The 25814-nt window shown below is 30.2% G+C and overlaps 1 protein-coding gene across 3 annotated transcripts in view; it reads left to right on the forward strand.

The window, feature by feature from the left end:
• The window catches only part of LOC132952707 (uncharacterized), a 34883-nt gene continuing 9069 nt past the window's right edge, over window positions 1–25814 (forward strand). The window contains exons 1-5 of one of the 3 annotated variants that reach the window (XM_061025093.1): window positions 1–225; window positions 5252–5315; window positions 5389–5497; window positions 6559–6634; window positions 10490–10612. The gene's annotated coding sequence lies outside the window, so the exon portion shown is untranslated. The remainder of the gene's footprint in view (window positions 226–5251; window positions 5316–5388; window positions 5498–6558; window positions 6635–10489; window positions 10613–25814) is intronic. The other 2 variants (XM_061025094.1, XM_061025095.1) reach the window with 2 other exon arrangements.

A 25814-nucleotide genomic window follows, 5' to 3' on the forward strand; every position in this document is an offset into this window, starting at 1 on the left:
ACTACTTAGCTTTTTTCTAATTTTTAAATTAAGTCCAATAGTCCATTAGCCTTTAGGTACTTAATATTATAGTGTTATTAGTGTTAAAATATAAAAATATATACATAGTTTATAATAAAACGTGCAATACATCATTACCATTTACCTGTATCAAGTGTATGGCTGTTTGGATTATGGACACTGGATTACTAAAACAAGGTTTATTTCATAGAGTAATACTTGATGGTTAGCTTATTGTTTTTACAATAATTTGATACAGTTCTACACGGTTATACGGGTCTTAAGTTTTAAACATTTTAATGATATCGATAGTTGTGAAAAAATAATTATATAATTATCATAAAATATTGATTATACTAACTAAAAAATATGTACAGTGAGAAATGTGTGACATAAAGATTAATACAAAATATTATTAAAACAATATAAAAAAGGTGGATAAGTGGATGTCGCTCTGCTGTACGGTAGGTTACAAGTGGGTCACTGTAATAGATGGTGTTAAATTTGAATTCAATGATATAATATCATTGTATAAGAAAAACGATTCTGAGCGAAAACGGTCAGTCAGCCTATGATTTTACCAAGTATATTTGATGATATTATTGTGAATAAAGTAATTTATATATAACCTATTTACGTGGAGCCTTGTTTTAAATTTTCAATCCTTAGCCATAAAAGTTAAAAATTTATAAATTTATAAATTTTTAACTACAAAATAATTAATAAATTATAAATTTGATAAATGTTGTCAAAATTTGAACTTTAAATGCTTATAAAAAAAATTGTGCCTTTGTATTTTTAATATTTTTCAACTGCTATTAGAACGATATATCAGGAGCCTTATATTAAATTTTCACCCTTTTTTACCCAACAAATAAAAATTTATTGATATTTATAGAAAAAAAACTAAAAAAATTGAAAACTGACAATGTCCGTAAACAGCTCAAAAAGAGTCAAAATATTTTCAACATTTTATGGTGTATAGAAAATGCTAATATAAACATTCAGTGAAATTTTCAAGTATCTACAGTCATTCGTTTTTTAATTACAATAAAATAAGAAAATTGTTACATGAGAAATCGAGTAAATATCAAATGTTGTAAAAATATAAATTTCAGACGCTCATAAAAATTTAATTTAAGATTCTTCTAGACATTTTTTTTTTGATAAAGGTAGACAAACTTATGAGTAATCTTATATTACATTTTCAAATCTTAGATTTAAAAAGAAAAATTTTTATGAATTCTCATCAAAATAATTTGCTATTTTTCCGTATTTTGTCAAAATTTGAACTTTAAATGCTTATAACTAAAAACTGTGACTAAGGATTTTTAATTTTTTTCATCTGCCTTTGAAACAATAACCTAGGAGCCTTCTATTAAATTTTCAAGCTTTGTTACTCAACAGATAAAATTTTATTGATATTTATAGAAAAAAATACTAAAAAAATTGAAAACTGACAATGGCCGTAAACAGCTCAAAAAGAGTCAAAATATTTTGTAAATTTTATGGTGTATAGAAAATGCTAATATAAACATTCAGTCAAAATTTCATGTCCCTACGGTCATTTGTCTTAGAGTTACACCAAAAACCAAAATCGATTTTCTCGAAAACAGATTTTGCGTAAAAATTCCCGTTTTTCCTTAATTTTTCTTTTGTTTTTCACGTCGCTTGTGAAAACTACTGCGAAATTTTTACTTTTGACCCCCCAAAGTACCAACTGGATTCACTTTCCTATCAGAAAAGTTACTATTGAAGAAAATCCAAGCACTTTTACTGTCCTAAAAGGTGATGACAGACACAAAAATAAAAAAAAATAAAAAAATAAAAAAAAAAAACACACATCATTGTAGAATCAATACATTCATCGCTTCGCTCAGAATCTAAAATGTAGGTACCTACTAAATATTTGCAACAGTGTACACCATCATTACAAGTCATAATATTATGTACAATGTACAAATACAAAATAATAAAAGAAATAGAACTTAGGTATGAGAACATTATAAAATATGTATGAACAATATTTTTATATTTATGATATAATATGTTAAATTAATAATCAGGTGTATAATATAATACAATATAGGTAAAATATGGCGCCAAATTATTTGTATTAGTTAACGAGTACATAAAAGTGATAAGGAGAAAGGGGCTGAATAGGCAATCACATACATTTTGGAGCGCTATGATGCTAGCAGGTTTCTACAGAGCTTCTCGTATTCTAATCTATAGTATTTGATGAAACTGATGTTTGAATTACTTATTATTTTGTTGTATTTTATAATATGATAGAAGACATTAGTTAGTTATTTATACATAACTAGCTGATCCCGCTGGCACTTCGTTGCCCGTTAAATGTACCAATTGTATAAGACTCAAACTTTGTTCAATTCGTTATTTAATATTCGGTGTATGGTGTATGGTGTTCACAATTTATCCTAACTTTTCTGTTGCCAGGAATAAAAATTCTGATTCGCAGCAGTATTTTATCAGGTAGGCAATCTACCTGCGGTAGATCAGGGACCCCGTGCTGTTTGTACGTAAGTGTAAGATTTAACTCTAAAGTATAAAAATTGTACCAAGTTTGTCATTTTTACTTAATTCCACCCACGGAGGATTAATATAATCAATTAATACAAAAGCCTAACGCAACCGTATTAAAATCCGATGAATAAAAAAAAAACAAATTTAACACTTTTTAAATTAGCCTATCTTCTTCCCAGAGGTCTAATCTACACACGACCATTCATTTTTATCTATACTAACAACTCTCAGCATGCCTACCCCCACTACTACTCCTGTTGGAAAAGCCTGTGTGCTTCGCGCGTCGTCGATTATGGCAAGCGTTATAATAGAATCATAAACGGCACATGCTACCGTATTATTTTAAAATCGAAATTAATAATATAATGTGTTATCGATAAAGTGTTGAGTATCCGAGACATATCTATATATCTGCTCGTCGTTCGGTTTATTTTCGGTTCGGTATTAAGCCGGTCGGTGTCGGTGGCGGTGACACGGAAGGGGAAATTTGGGCGGCCACGTCTAGCCACCGCGCGTCGACGGCTGCCGTACCGCGAATCTCACTCACCGTTAATTAAAAATTAACTATTTTATGCTCTTTTTACTCTTTAAAATGCGAATTTTGAAAAATCCTTTCTTGGATGGAAGGATTCGCCTTTCTGTTCGTCCTCCTGAATTATTTTGTTCATATCTATGAACTTGCACTCTATTTACTTCTGGATTTTTTTTTTTTATACTTGGCTGCTGCTACTTTATGAACTTCTTTATTTTTGAGCTGATATTTAGTAGCAGATTGTATAAGCTGTTTTTTTCTGATATTATTTGTAAATCTCTTCCGTCGTTTTTTAGTATGCTTCTGAGAGCTGGGTATGTTATCAAACTCATCAGATACAGAGTTAGTCAATTCATCTTCATATGGTAAATAAACTTCAAAATGCCCATTAGATAGGTTTTGCATAGAACTAAAACGAAATCTCTTTACGGGGTTCCTTTCTGAACCAAATTTTTCATACAGTTCACCATTGAGGTACACCTCAATAAATACCAAAAATAATTGTCCGGCTGCCACCAGCTCACATAAACCTCCATAAGTATTAAATTTTAACATTTCACTAAAGTAGTCAGCAGAACTACGATAATTATTTCCATCACTATCATGTGACATTATTGAATAATCTTCCCAATTATTTATCACATGGGTTACTATCTTTTTACGTACTTCTTGGGCCTTATCTTGAGTGTCATATAACACAAAAGATATTGCCCTAAACAGGCAAGCTCCGTCACCAATAATTGGAATGATAGTGTGGGACATCATTATGCCATTTATGTTCAATAATTCGACAACCATATTAATTATTTTTTTATTAATTTTTAAGTATGTAAATTTTATTTTAATACACTTCAATGTTTAGAAAGAACCGTACATAAACTGGGGTGCGTATACGATGACGCATTAATATTCGTAATAATAAGTAAAACACCTTGTCCTTGTGTATGCGTAGGATATTTTACGACTTCATTTTATTTAAATACACTTTAAAACTTATAAAAAACTGTACATAAACTTTGTATGTGTACGTATACAAAGACGCTTATTATTCAAAAATAATAAGTAAAACACCTTGTGTAACTATACGTAAACGTATAGGATATTTCACGACTTTACAGCGTGTGCCGAATACGGCAATGATATCAAAAATAATTTACAACAGAAAGATATCTAAGATCTCACGACTTCATGTTATTTTAATACATTTCAATTTTCAATATGTAGAAAAAACCGTTCATGAAGTATGTAGGTAAGTGTGCGTATACGAAGACGCGTTATTATTCAAAAATAATAAGTAAAACACCTGAAAATAAAAAAACGCTAAAGACGTATCACAACTTCACAGCATGTGCCGAATACTACAATAATAAGTAAAACAGTTCGCAAGCCGTGAGTGTCGTTATACAAATGAAATATAAACATTATAAACGCTACGAGTATGTTGGTCAGTGGTGCGAGCGTACTGCGTAGGACAGCATGCCATAGAGTACAGCATGCCTACCCCCACTTCTACTCCTGTTGGGAAAGCCTGTGTGCGTCGTCGATTATTGCGGCAAGCGTTATAATAGAATCATAAATGACACGTCATGCCACCATGTTAATTTAAAATCGAAATTAATAATATTATAATGTGTTATCGATAAAGTTTTGAATATCCGAGACATATCTATATATCTGCTCGTCGGTCTATTGCTCTATCGTCTGCTCATCGGCGGCGCGGTGGTTGGCGGTGTCGGCGGCGGTGACATGGAAGGGGAAATTTGGGCGGCCACGTCTAGCCACCGCGCGTCGACGGCTGCCGCACCACGAACCCCTCACCCAACGTTAAAAATTAACTATTTTATGCTATTTTACCCTTTAAAATGCGAATTTCGAAAAATCCTTTCTTAGTGCGCCTATACATAGTAATTAGTACATTTACTGAAAATTTCATATCCATAGCTTCAGCAGTTCCGGCTAGGCGATGATGAATCACCCAGGACAAGTCTTTTTATATATACAGATATTATTATTGTGCTACGTTTATTATTGACAACGCAGAGTTGTAAATTCATACTGATAGCAAATAATATATTTTATAATATCTATGGCAATCGTCAATTGTCGAAATTCGTCGGCGACGGTGAACAATCCTAATAATTTCAGCAAATACTATTGTATGTTTGATTTCAGAGAACAAAAAAATAATAAGCCACCAATATAAACAGAAAGTTCGTTAAACCGTATATATTATAATGTGAGTTTTTACACAAACTAGCCAATTTCGTTATGATCAGGTTATTTTCATAAAATATTTCGATACTTCCAAGTTTCAGCTCATCGGGGTGAGATGATTAAATGAAGATGGATGAACATGGCTGTTTCTTCGGCAATGGCGGCACTCTAGCTACGTTTCACCGGAAGAGTAGATGTTTACGAGTAAGTTTGTTTTCATATTGTTACCTACTATTTTACATTTACTTTTTGGACTTAAATTAAATATTTATTGCCACGGATAATCTGTTAACTAGGTTACGTAGAAGCATTTATAAGTTTAATCCTAAAAGCCCAATTTATAAAATACGCGAGACCGTCTTCGTTTCACCACGCCAAGTTTAATACGCACCTTTTTGCATGTTATACTATACGCCGGGTATCACCTTAGGTTTGCGCGAAGTAATTTAAAGCAATATAATGTTATTATTCTTTATATTTTATATTTTTATATACATAAATATATTATACACCTCATATATTTTATTAGCATACTTACACCTTTTTTAGTGTAGTTTATACCCTAGATGGCTATATACATATTATATAGGTATTAAATGTCATGCAATTATATATTTTACTATTATTATTAATTTCATTATAATATAATATAACAATACACTTTAAATTAAATTAGTTGTTATCAAAACAGACAGTCTTAAAACAAACTCTTTTCGAGTTTTAGAAATCTAGTTGGTATTATAGTATTTGATGAATTTACTAATTAACTGTATACGTTTATGGCTTTATGTTAACTCTAAAATCCGGTAATCACATTTTTATTTAATGATTGATAAAATGCAATATGCTCTTATAAAAATATTCTTGTGCTTCTGCAGATATCTATTCACCACCTTAATCAATAATTAAATTGATAAACGAAAATAATAATTTAAATAATACCTATATCATATTATTATAATTCAAACTCAAAATTATAAACTATTTTGGTTTATTGTCATATCAAATTTAAGTGAACAAATTTTTCCTTAACACGGAACTCTTTGATATAAAAAGTTGCATTATATTATATCCGTGGATTCATCATATTGACGTACCTAGTATAATATCTATCATTTATTTATTTATCTATGGCAAATCTCAAAGCCGTTGCAGAAGACACAGTCGATTAAAAATTCTAAAATTTCAATAAGCAAAGAAGATACGAGCAAAAAACTTACCGCGTTTCGTATAATTTTATTTTTCATAAATCACAATATTCTAAGTTCTGTATTCTGAAGCGTTTCCTCATGGGCGTCGCAGTTCACGTTACGGATTCCGCCGAAAGAGTCGATAATTAAAGTAAGTTTGTTTTTATATTCTTTTGGGGCTTACGTTTACTTTTAAGACTTAAAATAAATATTTAATGTCACGAAAAATGTGCTATCCAAGAATTTTAGTTCCGAACTAGAAATGTATAAACTACGCGAGATATAAACGTCGTCGTCGTTTTTCCAGTCCCTGTTCGTAGAATAATTATAATTAATAGGTGCATACACCTATATAGGGTACTTAATATTTATATGCTTTGGTTTGATTTATAGAAATATATGTCATAACTTATAACTGATAATAGTCATAAGATACAATTTTAATTAATAACTGGTAATTATTTTTCCAAATACAACGTTATAAGTTATAGGTAACTATTAATTTAGTGTCACAGACTTAACTTCTATTGTTCACCTAATATCGATATTCTATATAATAGGGATCAGGGACGTATAACCATGTACACATAAAAGTAATATTCACGGAATGGTCAACTGCCTATCCTGACGTGTGCGCACTTATGAATTATATACTTACTCATATACTCGTATAGGTATATAAATATACCTATATAAATAGTGTAATACTACACATACGAATGTGTTACCTATTATGTCCCTAAAAGTTTAACATTATTATATTTATTTATTTTTTACATATAGGTAGGTACACTACTAGACTCTAATTAAAATCACATTTATTTTTATTTTTTCGAACACAATGTTACAAAAATTATTAATTAATATATAATTCATTGGTATAGTATTAAATAAATTAATGAAATAATACAAACACACCTACTATAATTATTAGTAATAATAATATATCCATGTATAAATTATTAAAATACAAAACGAACAAACGAAAAATGATTCTGAGTAAAGACATTGTTAACGTATAAATAATATTGAGATTAAAGTAATTTATTTTACTTTTAGGCATTAGTACCTACAATAGTAGGTTAAAGTCATTTTTGCCCAAAAAATTACATTTGAAAGTGTCATCGTGTATATAAATTATAATAATATACTCTAAAAGTTTCATAAATCCGCGAATACCTACTATTTTTAAATCACAACAAAATAACTAAAATCGTTATTCTTGGTTTTAATATGTAATTTCGTCCAAATTTTAACTTATAATATCTGTAAAAAGTAACTGTGTTGAAAATAGATTTTTTGGATTTTTCGGTTACAATATGAACCAGGGGCGGACTGGGCCGGCGGGATACTGGGAACTTTCCCGGTGGGCCGCTACTCAAAAATGATTTGTTATTGCTATATATTTATAATTATTATTAATATAGAAGATCGGTATAAATCGGTAGAAAATCGGTATAAATATATGAATTATAAATATTTTTTATTTTCATACCACGACGCGTGTGTGAAAAAATTGTTTATATTAAGTGTTTAAGAAGTTATAGATTTCGGTTCAGCTGATTGTCCACCCCCTCACTCTTCAGCATCAATGCATCAGAAATTATTATTTATATTTAGGCCGCGGATTTAAATGTAAACTGCATTTTCTGAATTTTCTAAAACATTGCTTTCCAAGCAAAGAATTCGTTTCATTATTATCAACGAATTTAAAAATGAAATTAGAACATTTATATGGGTTGAAGTCAATTTTATAAAAACTTAGCAAAAATTCCTTCAAAAAAAAAAAAATTAAATACAATTAAATAAAGGTAATTTTTTTTACTTATATTTCTATTTTATTACTTATCTACCTATTATGTTCGATACTATAACTTCAGTCTTCAGTTATAGAAAACAACACTTGCCAATATGGAATTACTATGTCGAAGTTTTTTTTTTTTTAATATTAAATAGTATCTGATTGACTGATGTGTTATAATGAAATTTAAAATATAACAAATACACTAACTATCTAAATTCTATTTTATATTCGTTTAAATGGGACTTTTAATTTTTCTGGGCATTTTATTAAGCTTTGTAATATAAGTGCATTAAATCGTATTTTTAATGCATTTAAATCCACGTCGTATTTATAATTTAACGTTATTTTGTATATACCAATCGATTAGTGTACACAATAAAAAATATAACATTATTGATGGGTTAATAGGTTGATAACTATTATGTAGGTAAGTACAGTTTTGTACGATCAATGTATCGTTCTTAATTCATAAAGTAGCTAAATGAGTCAAATGATTTTGTCAAGTGGTGGGGGGGCGAGGATATGGTTGATTTTTTAACATGCACTATTTCAAGGGCTCTTAACCTAAGGGGCGCACCACTCTAAGGAGGAGTGACACAATTTCGTAAGAGGGGGGGACATGAAAATGTTAAAAAAAAAAACACGAATTTATTTAGTTATTTTGTTATTTAGGTAATACATATTAATTAATAGGTATTTCTTAAATTTTTTTTATTATTTTATTTGAAACATTATTTTTAAATATTGGGATCAATAAAACTATTTTTATATAATTACTATTTTATATCAGTTAGAATTTGTTTATAAACCTACTAATAAATAAATGGTTACCAAGTAAAAAAACCGTTATCTATATTATAAATTTGAATTCAATTTACCGCATTTGGATATTATGAAAAATACCTTAAATTATAATACTTAGCCTACAACTGTTAATTTATTGTTATAGTAGAATAATTTTTAAAATTTTAAATCAATGATTAGGTAATGCTTTTATAAGTAGGAACTAGGAAGGTAGGTTTTTATACCTACCTAACAAAATAAGAAAATACATAATGATTAATGTTATTTAATATGATTTGTAAGTACATAGCAGATTATACCTATCACTTGGTGACGATTATTTTTGTTTTATACGTTCTTCGTAATAATTCAGTTCGGTCACGATAGTTTTAGTTTTCGTTAAATGTGAAACATACATTTTCTTTATACGGGAGACGGGCATTAAATATTTGGGTTTTAAGAGAACACCTCAAACGTACGTTTTATTTTGAGGGTTTTACGGGATATACCTATAGGAAATTTTCTTCAAATTTTCACATTTCACTATTTGATATTGTGATATTATTTGTACCTAGGTTAAGTTTCTGTTTTAGAATCGATCGATATGTTACCTAGGTATATCACATTCTTTAATTTAAATTCTGGTAGTCGAGTATTGGACAAGTACCTACGTAACTTATAATTCGTATCGTAATTTAATGACTAAAGAAATATAATTTCCCCAACAGTGTCTAGGGCCACCGGCAGCAGAATGCATTATAGAATGTCTATAAACTTGTGGTCTAGTATATGGTTAAAATTGGCATGCGACCAACAACTGGGGGCTTGTTCTGGAAAATTTAAATGATCTAATAAGGTTCATCTCATTATTTGAATTAAATTAATTTTTAAGCGATTGTTGTGTAAATCAATTTTTTAATTTATTTCATTCAACACACTCGTCTCAGTTTTCTAGTACCTCTAGATTTCTCACAAAATTCATATCGATCATCTCACAGCTTTCATATTCAAAACCAAAAAAATATGTATTTTTATCTTATTTCAATCTTTTTCATCAAATACCAGAATATATTTATTGTCGCGGAAAATCTGTTAATTAAGTAACGTAGAAGCATATACGTTTACTACTGCCTACCAAAGGCGCAATGTATAATAATAATAAATTATACGCCAGTCCGAACAATCCAAACGCTGTCTTACTCGTAGTCGAGTTCTAGTTGATAACTGACTTGTGAATAAATGTAATTTTTGTTAGGTATAAAAATAAAACTAATAAATCCTTGAATACAACATTTAAAAATACAAACTCTGTGTAATAAAAATTAATATTAGGTATTTATTGGTAGGTTTATATAATGAATTTATATATTATTAGAATATTGTAGAACATTTTACTGCATAAGATGCGTGTTATTTCAGAAATGGTATTCGTCAGTGAACATTTTCAAACTGGGAATAATATATCATAAGCAGATTGAAATGTGTGAACGTTTCAGTGTTTCGAAGACTAAGTTTCGTAGCAGATTTTGATTCCGTCACGGGGTATGTATTTTCTTATTTCTCAGTAGGTTTTTTTTTATTATAGTTAATTGATCAGGGGATGTATTGTCCGAACATTTTCAATATTTGTATTGTAACTATACTGGTATAACACTATTCGGGCTATCAATAAAGTCGTGTTCAAAATTAGAAAATTGGTGAGGTATGATATATTTTTAAGCAATTCTTTCGAGTAGGGAATTCGCTCAATGATATTTAAATATTTTCACCGATAATCAAGTACGATGACTTGTAGGTAACTAGAGACTGAGTGAATAGGAATTAGGAAGTGTGTGATATGGCGAAGATAAGGAAATGGGTCAACAGGATTTCAGAATGTTTGGTGTATGAAAGGGAAAGATGAAAAAGAAATGTAAGGTTAGGGTAGGTAAGCGGAGTGAGAGTAGCAGATATGAGAATAATAAGTAAGGTGTTAAGGTACAAAAGAGGATAGAATAAGAAATTAATTAATTAAGGGTAAGGTAGTGTACATATTGTAGTGAAAACAAGAGAGAATAGGTTTAGGTGGTTCGGTCACTGTATGATAAGAGAAAATGAGAGTGGCTATAGAAGTTAATTTAACGGAGAAATGATGGACGAGAAGACTGAAGAAGAGATGGATAGACAAAATACCGATCATATGGAGGTGTGGAATGAGAGTGGCTGAACCTGTATATAGCTGTGAGAGACGGGGAAGAAAAAGTGTAAAGGTAGAATACTTATGTTAACAATGCCGAATACGTAGGAAAAGATCTTGAATTGCAAAGGCCCTATTGACTCTTTGGCTTCAACTAACCATAGGTTTACCTAACTAACCTTCTTATGACTCATTAGGACACTTTGAATAAAAAGATCCTGAGTTGCAGGTTGCCGAACTTAAGTGTTTGATTATTAGGTTGATCCTTTGATTGTTGACACCTTAATCCATCCTATGGATGAAGCCCATAGATAATAAAGATATGGATAGTCCACGCCTATGTTAAATACATTTGAGGCCGCGTTCCCGGAGGGGAACGCAATTGAGGCTCCTTTATATTGATAGTCGATAGTCGATACTCGTTATATGTATACTTTATTTGGCCTCAATTTATTGTTCCCCTCGAAGACCGCTGATAAGACCATTATGTCCTATCCATATCTATGATGGAGCAATACCCAGCTCACTCGTGTAAACTTGTTGCCGGTTGGGATGTCAGCGCACTATTTGTTTTCCATCTTTGACCCACCCGTAGCATACCAAATGTACGATTATGAAAACACTAAAATGATTGGGTCAGAGAGAGAAATAAATGGTGCGCTAAAAATCTGACATCCTCTTAGTGTTATCAAGTTGAAGAAGCAGTTGATTGTTGACGATTTGACATTTAACATTAACTGTGGTCAGTGCCGTAACTAGATTTGATTGGGCCCGTGTGTAAAAACTCTGTTGGGCCCCTTTTTCCTAAAAAATTTACTTTTTTGAAGATCTCCATATTTATTTTCCTAATAAGACATTTTTTTTTAACAATAAGTATAACTTGTAGTTTAGAAACAACATAAAAGTTAAATAATTTTACATATTAATGTGGGTAAATAAATAATATAATTATAACTCTTAGGTAGGTAAGTCATAAAAAATATTTTGAAATTTGAACATCATAAATGTAATTGAATAAAATAATAATATTAATTAAAAATGTTAAAATTATAACATTTTCAAAACTAAATTATAAGCTATCGAAGAAAATTCTTTTTTCTTGCTTTTAAATTTGCAAAGTCTTCAATGATTTTGTCTACATTAATATTTTCTGCTTGAAGTCTTTCAATGTTCAGAATAGCGATGTTAGATAACCGGTCTTGACCTATAGAGTTGCGCAAATAGTTTTTAATAAGTTTTAACTTTGAGAATGACCGTTCTGCTGAAGCAGATGTTACTGGTATAGTCATAAAAATGATTATACCAGTAAAAACATCTGGAAATATGGAAGTTAAGTCATCTTTGATAATGATATCTCCTAAATTTTGAACAGTCATTTTTTGAAGTGAGTTTTCTTGATAAGTTGATGATAAATATGCTTTTAAAGAGATAATTTGTCTTGTAAAATCTGAACTTATATCATCTTTGAATTTAATGGTAAAGTCATACGCTGATTTTATTAAAAGTTCTTCAGACATTTCTACTTATGTTTGAGGAATAAGTATACTTAAATCTTCACAAACCATTTGCATTCCTTTAAACCATAGGTTCTCAAACTTTTTTCATCCAACGCCCACATTGAGAATTAAAAATTTTCTAGCGCCCCCCCCCCCCCCCCCACAAAAAAAAATTAACTTAGCATATGTTATGTCTTTTAAAAATAGATATTACAATTTATAATATATAAATATGCTATATCTAATTTCTGAGTTCTAACATACATTTTAAATTAGCTTTTTGGATGACAGCAATTAAAACGCATACTTTTTCATACTTAAAAGTATTTTTATTAAAACGAAACATTTATAATTAAAATTATTCACATTAAAATTATTTTTATTAAAATCATGCTAAAAAAGTTATGAATTCAAAATATAAAATTTATAAATTGAAAAAGGATTTTGTTTTAATAAATATAGATTTACTATATTACATTTTGTATTATTATATGTATAAATATATAAATGAGAATTTTTTTAATATAATATAATTATAATATTTATATATATAATTTTTTGTATCGCCCCCTAAACCTAACTCAACGCCCATTAGGGGGCGCTATCGCTCACTTTGAGAATGACTGCTTTAAACCTTTCTCTAAGTTGCATCAATGTTGTATCAATTACTGGGTAAAATACATTTACCTTAAAATTATCTTCCATTACTGTAAGTCGATAATCACTATCTACTTCGTCAAAATGCCTTACAGCAAATCGATGACGCTTTTTATCAAATTTAAATGGTATATTCCATGTTTCACACAATTTTCTTGCGTTGTCAGTTATTTTTTCGTACTCTTGTCTCATTTTTCAGAGACGAATTTTTGAGAGATCTGAGTGGGCCCCTAAAAATTTTCTTTGGCCCTGGGCCCGTGTGTTCCACACACTTAACACACCCGGTTTTTACGGCACTGACTGTGGTAGGTATTATGATTGGAAGTAAAAGTAATTAGCAGGGCTGTGAATTTAATGTAATGAAAAAGTGTTAAATATTTGCCTGCATGTATGCACTAAAAACAGACAAATATATGCACTGAAATATTCAAAAGTATGCACTTAAAATTCAAAAAAATACTGAATGAAAACGTTTTTATTAACATTTTTTAAAATTAATAAATTATAATTCAAATTGGTTTACAAAAAAAAATTCTTTATTTACACACTTGGTAGGTAGGTAACGGATGAACCGAAAATATAAAAACATTTTAAGAAAATAAGCATAAATACGAAGAAATCATGAAAACATGCAATTATATTAACTAACCCAAAAAAACGCATATTGGTAACGGTGTTGTAATAATAGGGATCTCCCAAAAAAAAATACGTACTAATAATTCAAACAAATCATAAAGGCCAACTGTAATAAATATTAATTTATGAAAAAGTATATTAAAAAGCATTATTATTATAAATGAAACAAGACTATGAACTATGGACCGTGACATAATATAGGTATTTCTATATTTTTAGCTCCATAATTTCTGTTAAAATATTAGGAAAATGTATTAAGTACCGTAAAAGTGCTAAATTTGAGCTATTACTTAAAATATTATATTCATAACAAATTATCATAGAAGGTTAGGTACTGTTATACCACATACTTATTATAGTTTAATTTAACTACAACATTCTAGTAGAGTCTGATAAAATTTGGTTCCAAGACTTTGATCAAACAAACTTTAAATACTAAACTATGGGTCTGAAATTTAGTTTATATAGATCTAAATAATCCAAAACATATATTGCTTCAAAATATAAAAATAAAGTGCCTTGTATTGTAGTAGGTAGATAACTTTCAAAAAAAAAAACTAAAAAAAATCATACTTGAAATCTATGTATTATATACGTATATTGTAATAAATGTTCAAATGTTTACTATAGTACATTATAAAAAATTAACTTAAGTTCAATATAACACATTATAACAGGTGTTCAAATAAACATTTCATACCAAAAATGTTGTTAATTCACACAGTCTCTCTTCAATTTTAAATTTTTCTTCAAATCATCTACAAAATATAAATGTTTAGTAAATTGGAAGACTTGAATAAGTATTTAATCATTTATCTAAAAGAGATGTGCCGGGTCGCCACATTACTATATCGAGGGGCCATGGTGCAAGTGTCGTCCATAAATATCATATGTTTGAGGATTTAATTAATTTCCTAAAAGGAAATGCCTCAAGGTTGCCTCAGTAAGTTGAGGGACTGTAGTTAAAGTGCCGTCCACCAATAAATGACCCGAAAAAAAAAACGATTAATTCAAATATAGAAGCTACTTATATCATATACTTTTATTAAAGTATGATTGTGTTAGCCACAGTCTTGTGTAAATTATATTGTCTTAAGTTTTCCCAATCTAATAATACAAAATACTGAAAATTAATGAAATCACAAATATTAGTAGGTACAATAGAGAGACTGTGCATTGATTTACAAATTTGTCTTAAATTTACTTTTTGCATAGAGAATAATATGAAGGTGGGCTGGGGTTAGATGCTGATTGCATAGGCGCACATTCAGTCTTAAACTTGGGAGTGCTAAAATTGTTTAGCACAAAGTGACACGTGGGGGGCTTTTTCCCCCCACACTCCCCTAAATAGTAATACATGCCAGCAAAATATTAAATCAATTAACTACAATTTTTACTAATTAATAGGCCGGGATCGTCCACATTTTCACTACTTTCATTATTTTCGTTTTTATTGTTTGTTTTATTACATTCAAATATACTAAACATATTTAAGGAAGTAATTTTATATACGTACGCAAATTAAATATAAATCACATAAACTACTTTACACCGCACAAATAAATTGTTGGTATTTATGTAGAAAAATGGAAACAACAATAAAATAAAATTAGTCAATATCAGAACTGTAGTCATTTGTCACTGACTCGAGAACACGATTGAACAACTTAATAGGTAGAATAGACTATCTTTGATTCATAGTACCTACTACACTACTACTAAGAATAGACGGTTGTTTATCAAACTAAATAATATTAATTAATAATATTTTTTTTTTTTTTTATTGATCTTAAGCTTCGGCAACTATGGCCATTAGCTGTAATGTTGTGGTTTGTTTGTGGGTTGTTAGTGTTGGTAGGGGAAGGAACACGTGTGTGTTGGGTTTGGCAGAATTTTTGATTGGACACCCGTAGGTATCTGCCCGAGTGAGGGATGGCGGCACTTGTTCTCAGGACACCGTGACTTGCACGGAGAAAAATGACGCCCGGTGGTCGAGGATCGAACTCGGACCGGCTTTGCCGAATCCGTCGCGTTAGACAGCAAGCCACCTCGTCCCCCAATTAATAATATTATATTCATATCAATAAACCATAACACCGGTATACAAAAACAAAATCCTATTCAGTACTCCAATTTCCAGTAATAAAATAATACTAAAAATAAACTTGTGTTAAAACAGCCGATAAGATAACATGCATTAAAATAGGGAATATACCGTCATACACTCATACCAACATCACAATTCACAAACCCAATTACCCAATTACTGTATTCATGTATAAAATATTTACGTCCCGTTAGTGTATACCAATACAAACTGGAAACTCATTCTTATAAACGCAAAATTACAGTTTAAATAATATTTTTTGCACAATAGAAGATTAAAACAACAATAAAATAAAATTGGTCAATATCAGAACTGTAGTCATTTGTCACTGACTCGAGAACACGATTGAACAACTTAATAGGTAGAGTCGACTAACTTTGATTCATAGTACGTACTACACTACTACTAAGAATAGACGGTTGAAAATGTCTATAATATTATCATTTATCAAACTAAATAATATTAATTAATAATATTTTTTTTTTTTATTATTGATCTTAAGCTTCGGCAACTATGGCCATTAGCTGTAATGTTGTGGTTTGTTTGTGGGTTGTTAGTGTTGGTAGGGGAAGGAACACGTGTGTGTTGGGTTTGGCAGAATTTTTGATTGGGCACCCGTAGGTATCTGGCATGCCCGGGTGGGGGATGGCGGCAATTGTTCTCCGGACACCGTATCTTGCACGGAGAAAATGCCGCCCGGTCGCGTTAGAACGCTCGGCCACCTCGTCCCCCAATTAATAATATTATATTCATATCAATAAACCATAACACCGGTATACAAAAACAAAATCCTGTTCAGTACTCCAATTTCCAGTAATAAAATAATACTAAAAATAAACTTGTGTTAAAACAGCCGATAAGATAACATGCATTAAAAATAGGGAATATACCGTCATACACTCATACCAACATCACAATTCACAAACCCAATTACCCAATTACTGTATTTATGTATAAAATATTTACGTCCCGTTAGTGTATACCAATACAAACTGGAAACTCATTCTTATAAACGCAAAATTACAGTTTAAATAATATTTTTTGCACAATAGAAGATGGGGGTGCTAATTTAAGACTTGAGGGTGCTAAGCACCCCCAGGCACCCCCGTATGTGCACCAATGATGCTGATAAATCATTAATAGAGACGCGTTGATCGCTTTTATGTGCTTCAAATTGTTTACACGAGAGAGCTGGGTATCCATCATAGATAATAAATATATAACATAATGGATAGGACATAATAGTCTAATCAGCGGTCTGATCTTCGAGGGGAACAATTGAGACCAAATTGAGTATCGACTATTAATATAAAGGAGTCTCAATTGCCTTCCGCGGGAACGCGGCTCAAATGTATTTAACATAGGCGTGGACTATCCATATCTTTATTATCTATGGGCTTCATCCATAGCATGGATTAATGTGTCAACAATCTAAGGATCAACTTGACAATCAAACACATAAGTTCAGCAACCTGCAAATCAGGATCTTTTTATTCAAAGTGTCCTAATAAGTCATAAGAATATTAGTTTGGTAAACCTATGGTTAGTTGAAGCTATGGTTATGATAGACGACTACCATCACCGGTCATGAGCTTTGCGATGATCTTTTCCTACTAACTATCAAGGTATTCGATATTGTAATCAAAACAATGAAAAAAAATATTTAAATATTATTAATTTGATTAGGTTAGGTTAGGTTAGGATAGGGCAGGAAATTAGATGTTAACTAATTATCATAGTTTTTAACACGGTCTTAAAGACTGTCAGCAAGAGTTGTACCAGTATAGTTATTAAAAACTTAAATACAGCCAACATTAAATAATGATTTTTTTACCACAACAAATTATAAAATGTATTTTAAAATATAACAAAATATTATTTTATCAGGGTTTTATAAGGTTTTCAATACTTATGAGTTTTTGTAAATAGAAAATGTATAAAATCAATAGTTTTAATTTAATATATAGTTTTGTGTTTAAATATCCTATTGTCAAAGAATTCTCAGGGTTTCCTTTCCACATTTTTTTATAATTGTACTAAATCTAATTTTTTTCCGCACATATTTACAAAGACTAAAACAGATATCTGACTATGTTTTTATTTGCATTTAGACTTTATAGTTTGTAATTTAATATTGACTGTAGACCCACCAAACACAATATTATTTTAAATTAAACATTTTATGTCCTTTATAAATTACAATCACATAGTAGAGTCCGTGCAGGACCTTTTATCATTTAATTTCTTTGCATCCTTTATAATTTACATTCATTTTTATACATTTTCTAATACATATATTACCGTGATACACCTCTGATCATAATAACTGTTCGCATTATTATAATGTAAACAACACCTAGTTTTTGGATTGTAGTTCATATGTATTGCAGTATTTAGCTACCAACGTATTCTTTTGTTTAGTGTTATTTCACCCAGATTTCTCAAACAATTTTTTTTTCACTTCATTGAACTCTAGTAGATTTTTTTGTATAAAAATTTTTCAAGATTAACCGGCTATACCTGGGAGTACGCTGAGCACCTGTGTACATAATATATAATTTGAAAAGAGACTGGCTAGGTTCTCTCACGTTCCTCGTTTAATTTATTTTTTTATATATTTAACTTTTTTTGATTCTTTTATATATATCTTTTTTAAGACATTAACAACTTGGAGCCAAATGATTTTTTTTAAAATTCCCAGGAATATTGAGAACTTGGTGCCTGTAAATAATCATTCTTTAATGAACTAAATATTTTAAAAGGTTTTTTTTTTTAATCTTCTGGGCATTTTAGTTTGAACTTTGAAATGTATTTTTCTTCAGTAAAATTTTTCCAAATTTTATTTTTGTTACTAAAATGCATTTGCCTGGGGTCGCCAACACCCTCCTTCAATTTTTTTTATGATTTAACCTCTAGCCAAATTTTTTAAACATTGACAATCTGGTACCTTTTTGACTAATCCTTGTTTATATATCTTTTTTAAGACATTAACAACTTGGAGCCAAATTATTTTTTTTTAAATTCCCGGGAATATTGAGAACTTGGTGCCTGTAAATAATCATTCTTTAATGAACTAAATATTTTAAAAGGTTTTTTTTTTTAATATTCTGGGCATTTTAGTTTGAACTTTGAAATGTATTTTTCTTCTGTAAAATTTTTTCCAAATTTTATTTTTGTCTTCTAAAATGCATTTGCCTGCGGGCGCCAAAACCCTCCTTCAATTTTTTTTTTTTATTTATGTAACTCTAGTTGAATATTTTGTATTGACTTGAAAATTGATAACTTGGTGCCCTATGAATTCTCTAATGAACTAAATATCTTTAATAGTTTTTTCTGTTTAATATTCTGGGCATTTTAGTTTGAACTTTGAAATGTATTTTTCTTCTGTAAAATTTTTTACAAATTTTATTTTTGTTTCCTAAAATGCATTTGCCTGCGGGCGCCAACACTCTCCTTCAATTTTTTTTTTTATGATTATACCTCTACCCAAATTTTTTAAACATTGACAATCTGGTACCTTTTTGACTAATCCTTGTTGTATGAAATAAATATCTTAAATAGTTTTTTCTGTATAATATTTTGGGCATTTTAGTTTGAACTTCTGAAATGTATTTTTCTTGTGTAAAATTTTTTACAAATTTTATTTTTGGTTTCTTAAAAAGCATTTGCCTGCGGGCGCCAACACCCTCTTTCAATTTTTTTTTATGATTTTACCTCTAGCCAAATTTTTTAAACATTGACAATCTGGTACCTCTTGAATAATCTTTATCTTTAATGAACTAAATATTTTAAATAGTTATTTCTGTTTAATATTCCGGGGATTTTAGTTTGAACTTTGTAATGTGTATTCCAACAGTTACATTTTTTCAAAATTTTTTTTTGGTTTCCTAAAATGCATTTGCCTGCGGGCGCCAACACCCTCTTTCAATTTTTTTTTTTTAGTAATGTAACCCTAATTGAATATTTTGTATTGACTTGACAATTGATAACTTGGTGCCCTATGAATAATCATTCTTTAATGAACTAAATATTTTAAATGGTTTTTTTGTTTAAGTCTCTGGGCATTTTAGTTTGTACTTTGTAATGTGTATTCCAACAGTTACATTTTTTCAAAATTTTTTTTTGGTTTCTTTAAAAGCATTTGCCTGCGGGCGCCCACACCCTCTTTCAATTTTTTTTTTATGATTTTACCTCTAGCCAAATTTTTTAAACATTGACAATCTGGTACCTCTTGAATAATCTTTATCTTTAATGAACTAAAAATTTTAAATAGTTTTTTATGTTTAAGAATCTGGGCATTTTAGTTTGTACTTTGTAATGTGTAATCATACAGTTAAATTTATTCAAAATTGTTTTTTGGTTTCTTAAAATGCATTTGCCTGCGGGCGCCAACGCCCTCCTTCAATTTTTTTTTTAGTAATGTAATTCTAGTTGAATATTTTGTATTGACTTGAAAATTCATAACTTGGTGCCCTATAAATAATCATTCTTTAATGAACTAAATATTTTGAATAGTTTTTTCTGTTAAGATTCTGTTCATTTTAGTTTGTACTTTGTAATGTGTATTCCTACAGTTAAATTTTTTCAAAATTTTTTTTTGGTTTCCTAAAATGCATTTGCCTGCGGGCGCCAACGTTCCCCTTCAATTTTTTTTTTATGATTATACCTCTAGCCAAATTTTTTAAACATTGACAATCTGGTACCTTTTTGACTAATCCTTGTTGTATGAAATAAATATTTTAAATAGTTTTTTCTGTTTAATATTCTGGGCATTTTAGTTTGAACTTCTGAAATGTATTTTTCTTGTGTAAAATTGTTTACAAATTTTATTTTTGTTTTCTAAAATGCATTTGCCTGCGGGCGCCAACACCCTCTTTCAATTTTTTTTTTTAGTAATGTAACCCTAATTGAATATTTTGTATTGACTTGAAAATTGATAACTTGGTGCCCTATGAATAATCATTCTTTAATGAAATAAATATTTTAAATGGTTTTTTTGTTTAAGACTCTGGGCATTGTAATTTGTACTTTGTAATGTGTATTCCAACAGTTACATTTTTTCAAAATTTTTTTTTGGTTTCTTAAAAAGCATTTGCCTGCGGGCACCAACACCCTCTTTCAATTTTTTTTTATGATTTTACCTCTAGCCAAATTTTTTAAACATTGACAATCTGGTACCTCTTGAATAATCTTTATCTTTAATGAACTAAATATTTTAAATAGTTTTTTATGTTTAAGAATCTGGGCATTTTAGTTTGTACTTTGTAATGTGTAATCATACAGTTAAATTTATTCAAAATTGTTTTTTGGTTTCTTAAAATGCATTTGCCTGCGGGCGCCAACGCCCTCCTTCAATTTTTTTTTTAGTAATGTAATTCTAGTTGAATATTTTGTATTGACTTGAAAATTCATAACTTGGTGCCCTATAAATAATCATTCTTTAATGAACTAAATATTTTAAATAGTTTTTTATGTTTAAGAATCTGGGCATTTTAGTTTGTACTTTGTAATGTGTAATCATACAGTTAAATTTATTAAAAATTGTTTTTTGGGTTTCCTAAAATGCATTTGCCTGCGGGTGCCAACACCCTCCTTCAATTTTTTTTTATGATTTTACCTCTAGCCAAATTTTTTAAACATTGACAATCAGGTACCCTTGAATAATCCTTATCTTTAATGAACTAAATATTTTAAATGGTTTTTTTTTGTTTAAGACTCTGGGCATTTTAATTTGTACTTTGTAATGTGTATTCCAACAGTTACATATTTCAAAATTTTTTTTTGGGTTTCCTAAAATGCATTTGCCTGCGGGCGCCAACACCCTCCTTCAATTTTTTTTTATGATTTTACCTCTAGCCAAATTTTTTAAACATTGACAATCAGGTACCCTTGAATAATCCTTATCTTTAATGAACTAAATATTTTAAATGGTTTTTTTTGTTTAAGATTCTGAGCATTTTAGTTTGTACTTTGTAATGTGTATTCCTACACTTAATTTTTTTCAAAATTTTTTTTTGGTTTCCTTAAATGCATTTGCCTGCGGGCGCCAACACCCTCCTTCAATTTTTTTTTTTAGTAATGTAACTCTAGTTGAATATTTTGTATTGACTTGAAAATTGATAACTAGGTGCCCTATGATTAATCATTCTTTAATGAACTAAATATTTTGAATAGTTTTTTCTGTTAAGATTCTGGGCATTTTAGTTTGTACTTAGTGGACAACACCGTCCTGGGAATAATATATCATCAAAATAAAATAAAAATAAAAATCTGACATCTGCTTAAGTGTTATCAAGTTGATGAAGCAGTTGTTTGTTGTTAATTTGACATTTAACATTAACTGCGGTAGGTTTCATTATTCGAAGTAAAAGTAATTAGCAGGGCTGTGAATTTAATGCAGTGACAAAGCGTTATCATAAGCGTTATCATAATAGCGTCAGAAATCATGAAAACTTGCAAGTATATGAACTTACCCAAAAAAATAATATGTAAAATAAGATTTTGGCCGAATCCATTTTTTATATGGTTACAGTGTAGCAAAATATCATGTAAATGCGTTCAATTCACAGCCCTGATAATAAGTAGGTAATGATTTATCTGTAGTTGAAACCGGGGTACAGTGAGACGCATATTGATAACGGTGTTGTAATAATAAGGATCTCCCAAAAAAAAAATACGTACTAATAGTTCAAACAAATCATTGTAACGGGATAAACCGTCACTGTATTAAAGTGGTCCTTTTCAGGACCACCAAACACAACAGTATGGCAACATAATGCGACACAAGTAATAGACGCGACATATTAGAATAAGTAGTTTACCAACAGGAAAATTTCACGGAAATAACAAACAAGAACCACATTAACAAAGCGAACACCAACGGGTCGAGGTGTGGTTATTGCTTATCAAAGCAACCATCCTCGACCAATCACAGGACAACAAAGGGAAACAAATAGTATATATACCGGGACAGTTCACCGGTCAAATCATCCACCACACCAGTCTTCAACATATCTTCTACAAGTCAACAAGCACTATAGAAGACCCGAAGACCTGAAGACCCGAAGACTATCAACGCAGCAGCAACACCGACCTGAACGACACCGGCGAAGCTGATCCGACCTAACCAGTCCACGACGACGCACCCTGAACGCACCGATCTAACGTGATCGCCCGATACCGCCGAGACTCAACAGTACCCGGCATACCTGGCTAATAAGCGCCACTTCACGGACCGACGACGCCAAGCCTACCGTGTACATCCAGCGATCGACGACAACGGATAGCCGCCACACCGGGACCTGATTGACCCACCGACGGCAGCGTATAATATAACTATACTCCGGCGATCCATTACTGACAGTCCACCCGTTCAATCGAGTCCAGTCACACCGTTGGACGAATACCAAGACACGCCGGGAACCGACTTCGCGACGTAACTTGGCCAATCGACTATTCAGCAAGCCGACAAGTAGTACTTCGTTCCCCCCTACGGCGAGCTTATTCGAGTTTCGCCGCGAGGAAGAACCGAACCCACACGACTTGCTCGAGTCCGTGCACGGACGGTTTCTACTCTCCCCTATTATTGTATTACTTCTACGAAACGTATAGGCAAGTCCCGACTATTGTTTTGCTCGCGCCTCTTCAGGCCCGAACCCGCCCGTCGCGGCCGCTTCCTTAAGCCTGCCGCGCGGCCCGGGATAACTTGCCCCGATCATTGTAAACATTACTTATTGGTTATATAATAAACGAATCATAACAATACACAACGCATTGGTATTTACGACACGGGACGTCACGAACAGACGCTCCGTATCATCATTAAAGCCAACTGTTATAAATATTAATTTATGAAAAATTATATTAAAAAGCATTATTATTATAAATGAAACAAAACTCTGAACCGTAACATAATATAGGTATTTCTATATTTTTAGCTCCATAATTTCTGTTAAAATATTAGGAAAATGTTTTAAGTACCGTAAAAGTGCTAAATTTGAGCTATTACTTATTAGTTATTATATTATATTCATAACAAATTATCATAGACGGTTAGGTACTCTTATTCCACATACCTATTATAGTTCCATTTAACCACAACATTCTAGTAGAGTCTGAAAAAATTTGGTTCCACGACTCTGATCATACAAACTTTAAATACTAAACTACGGGTCTGAAATTTAGTTTATATAGATCTAAATAATCCAAAACATTTATTGCTTCAAAATATAAAAATAAGGTGTCTTTTATTGTAGTAGGTAGGTAATTATCAAAAAATAAAAACTAAAAAAAATCATACTTGAAATTTATGTATAATATACGTATAAATGTTCAAATGTCTATTATAGTACATTTTAAAAATATTAGCTAAAGTTCAACATAATTAATTTTAACAGGTGTTCCAATGTACATTTCACACCACATATTTTGATAATTCACACAGTCTCTATTCAATTTCAAATTATACCAAATTATCTACAAAATATAAATGTTTAGTAAATTGGAAGACTTGATTAAGTATTTAATCATTTATCTAAAAGAGATGTGCCGGGTCGCCACATTACTATATCGAGGGACCATAGTGCAAGTGACGTCCATAAATATCATATTATATATTATATTAGAAATACAAATAATTAATATTTCACTAACAGTAAATATTATAAAAAAATATTACGAAATGTACAATACTCATATTATACTACACCTCCCTTCAATTTTTTTTTTATGATTTTAACCCTAACTGAATTTTTTAAACATTGATAACCTGATACCCTCTGTATTATCATTCTTTTGTGAGCGTATCATTTTGAATAGTTTTTCTGTTTAAGATTCTTGGGTTTTTTAGTTTGTATTTTATAATGTGTATTCCCACAATATAATTTATTTAAATTTTTTTATGTTTTCTAAAATTCATTTGTCTGCGGGCGCCAACACCTCTCTTCAATTTTTTTTTTATGATTTTAACACTAACCGAATTTTTTAAATATTGATAACCTGGTGCTATACGACTCCTTCTTTAATGAACTAAACATTTTGAACAGTTTTTCTGGTTAAGATTCTGGACATCTTAGTTTGAACTTTGTAATGTGTATCCTAAAGTAAAATTTTTTCCACATTTTTTTTTTGTTTACTAAAATGCATTTGCCTCCGTGCGCCAACACCCTCCTTCAATTTCTTATTTTTAGGAATGGAACTAGTCGAATTTTTTGTATACACTTTAACATTGATAACTTGGTGCCCTCTGAATAATTATTCTTTGATTATTCTTTAACTAAATATTTCTATTAATAAATTACATTCTTTTTATACATTTTCTAATACATATATTACGGTGATACTGTAACGAACCCAATAATACACATGATATATTATTGTGATCGTTTTGCCTTCGGCTACATTTGGCAACATGAAGATTAGATAAATATCAGCACATAGAAATTCGACTAAATTAATCAAAATCATATATCTGATTAGAAAATCTATGGGAATATAACGAGAGGGCAATGCGATCTTGAACTCGCATTACAATAGGTTCTACAACCTCGCCTTAATCATAAATCATAAATGTATGAATATAATATTTAGAAATTGCTTACGAAATAAACATATATATATATAATGCACAGTATCTAAATATTGACGGATGTCGTATAACATATATTGCAAACA

The sequence above is a fragment of the Metopolophium dirhodum genome, chromosome 9 (genome assembly GCF_019925205.1).
Source record: "Metopolophium dirhodum isolate CAU chromosome 9, ASM1992520v1, whole genome shotgun sequence".
Classification (NCBI taxonomy): domain Eukaryota; kingdom Metazoa; phylum Arthropoda; class Insecta; order Hemiptera; family Aphididae; genus Metopolophium; species Metopolophium dirhodum.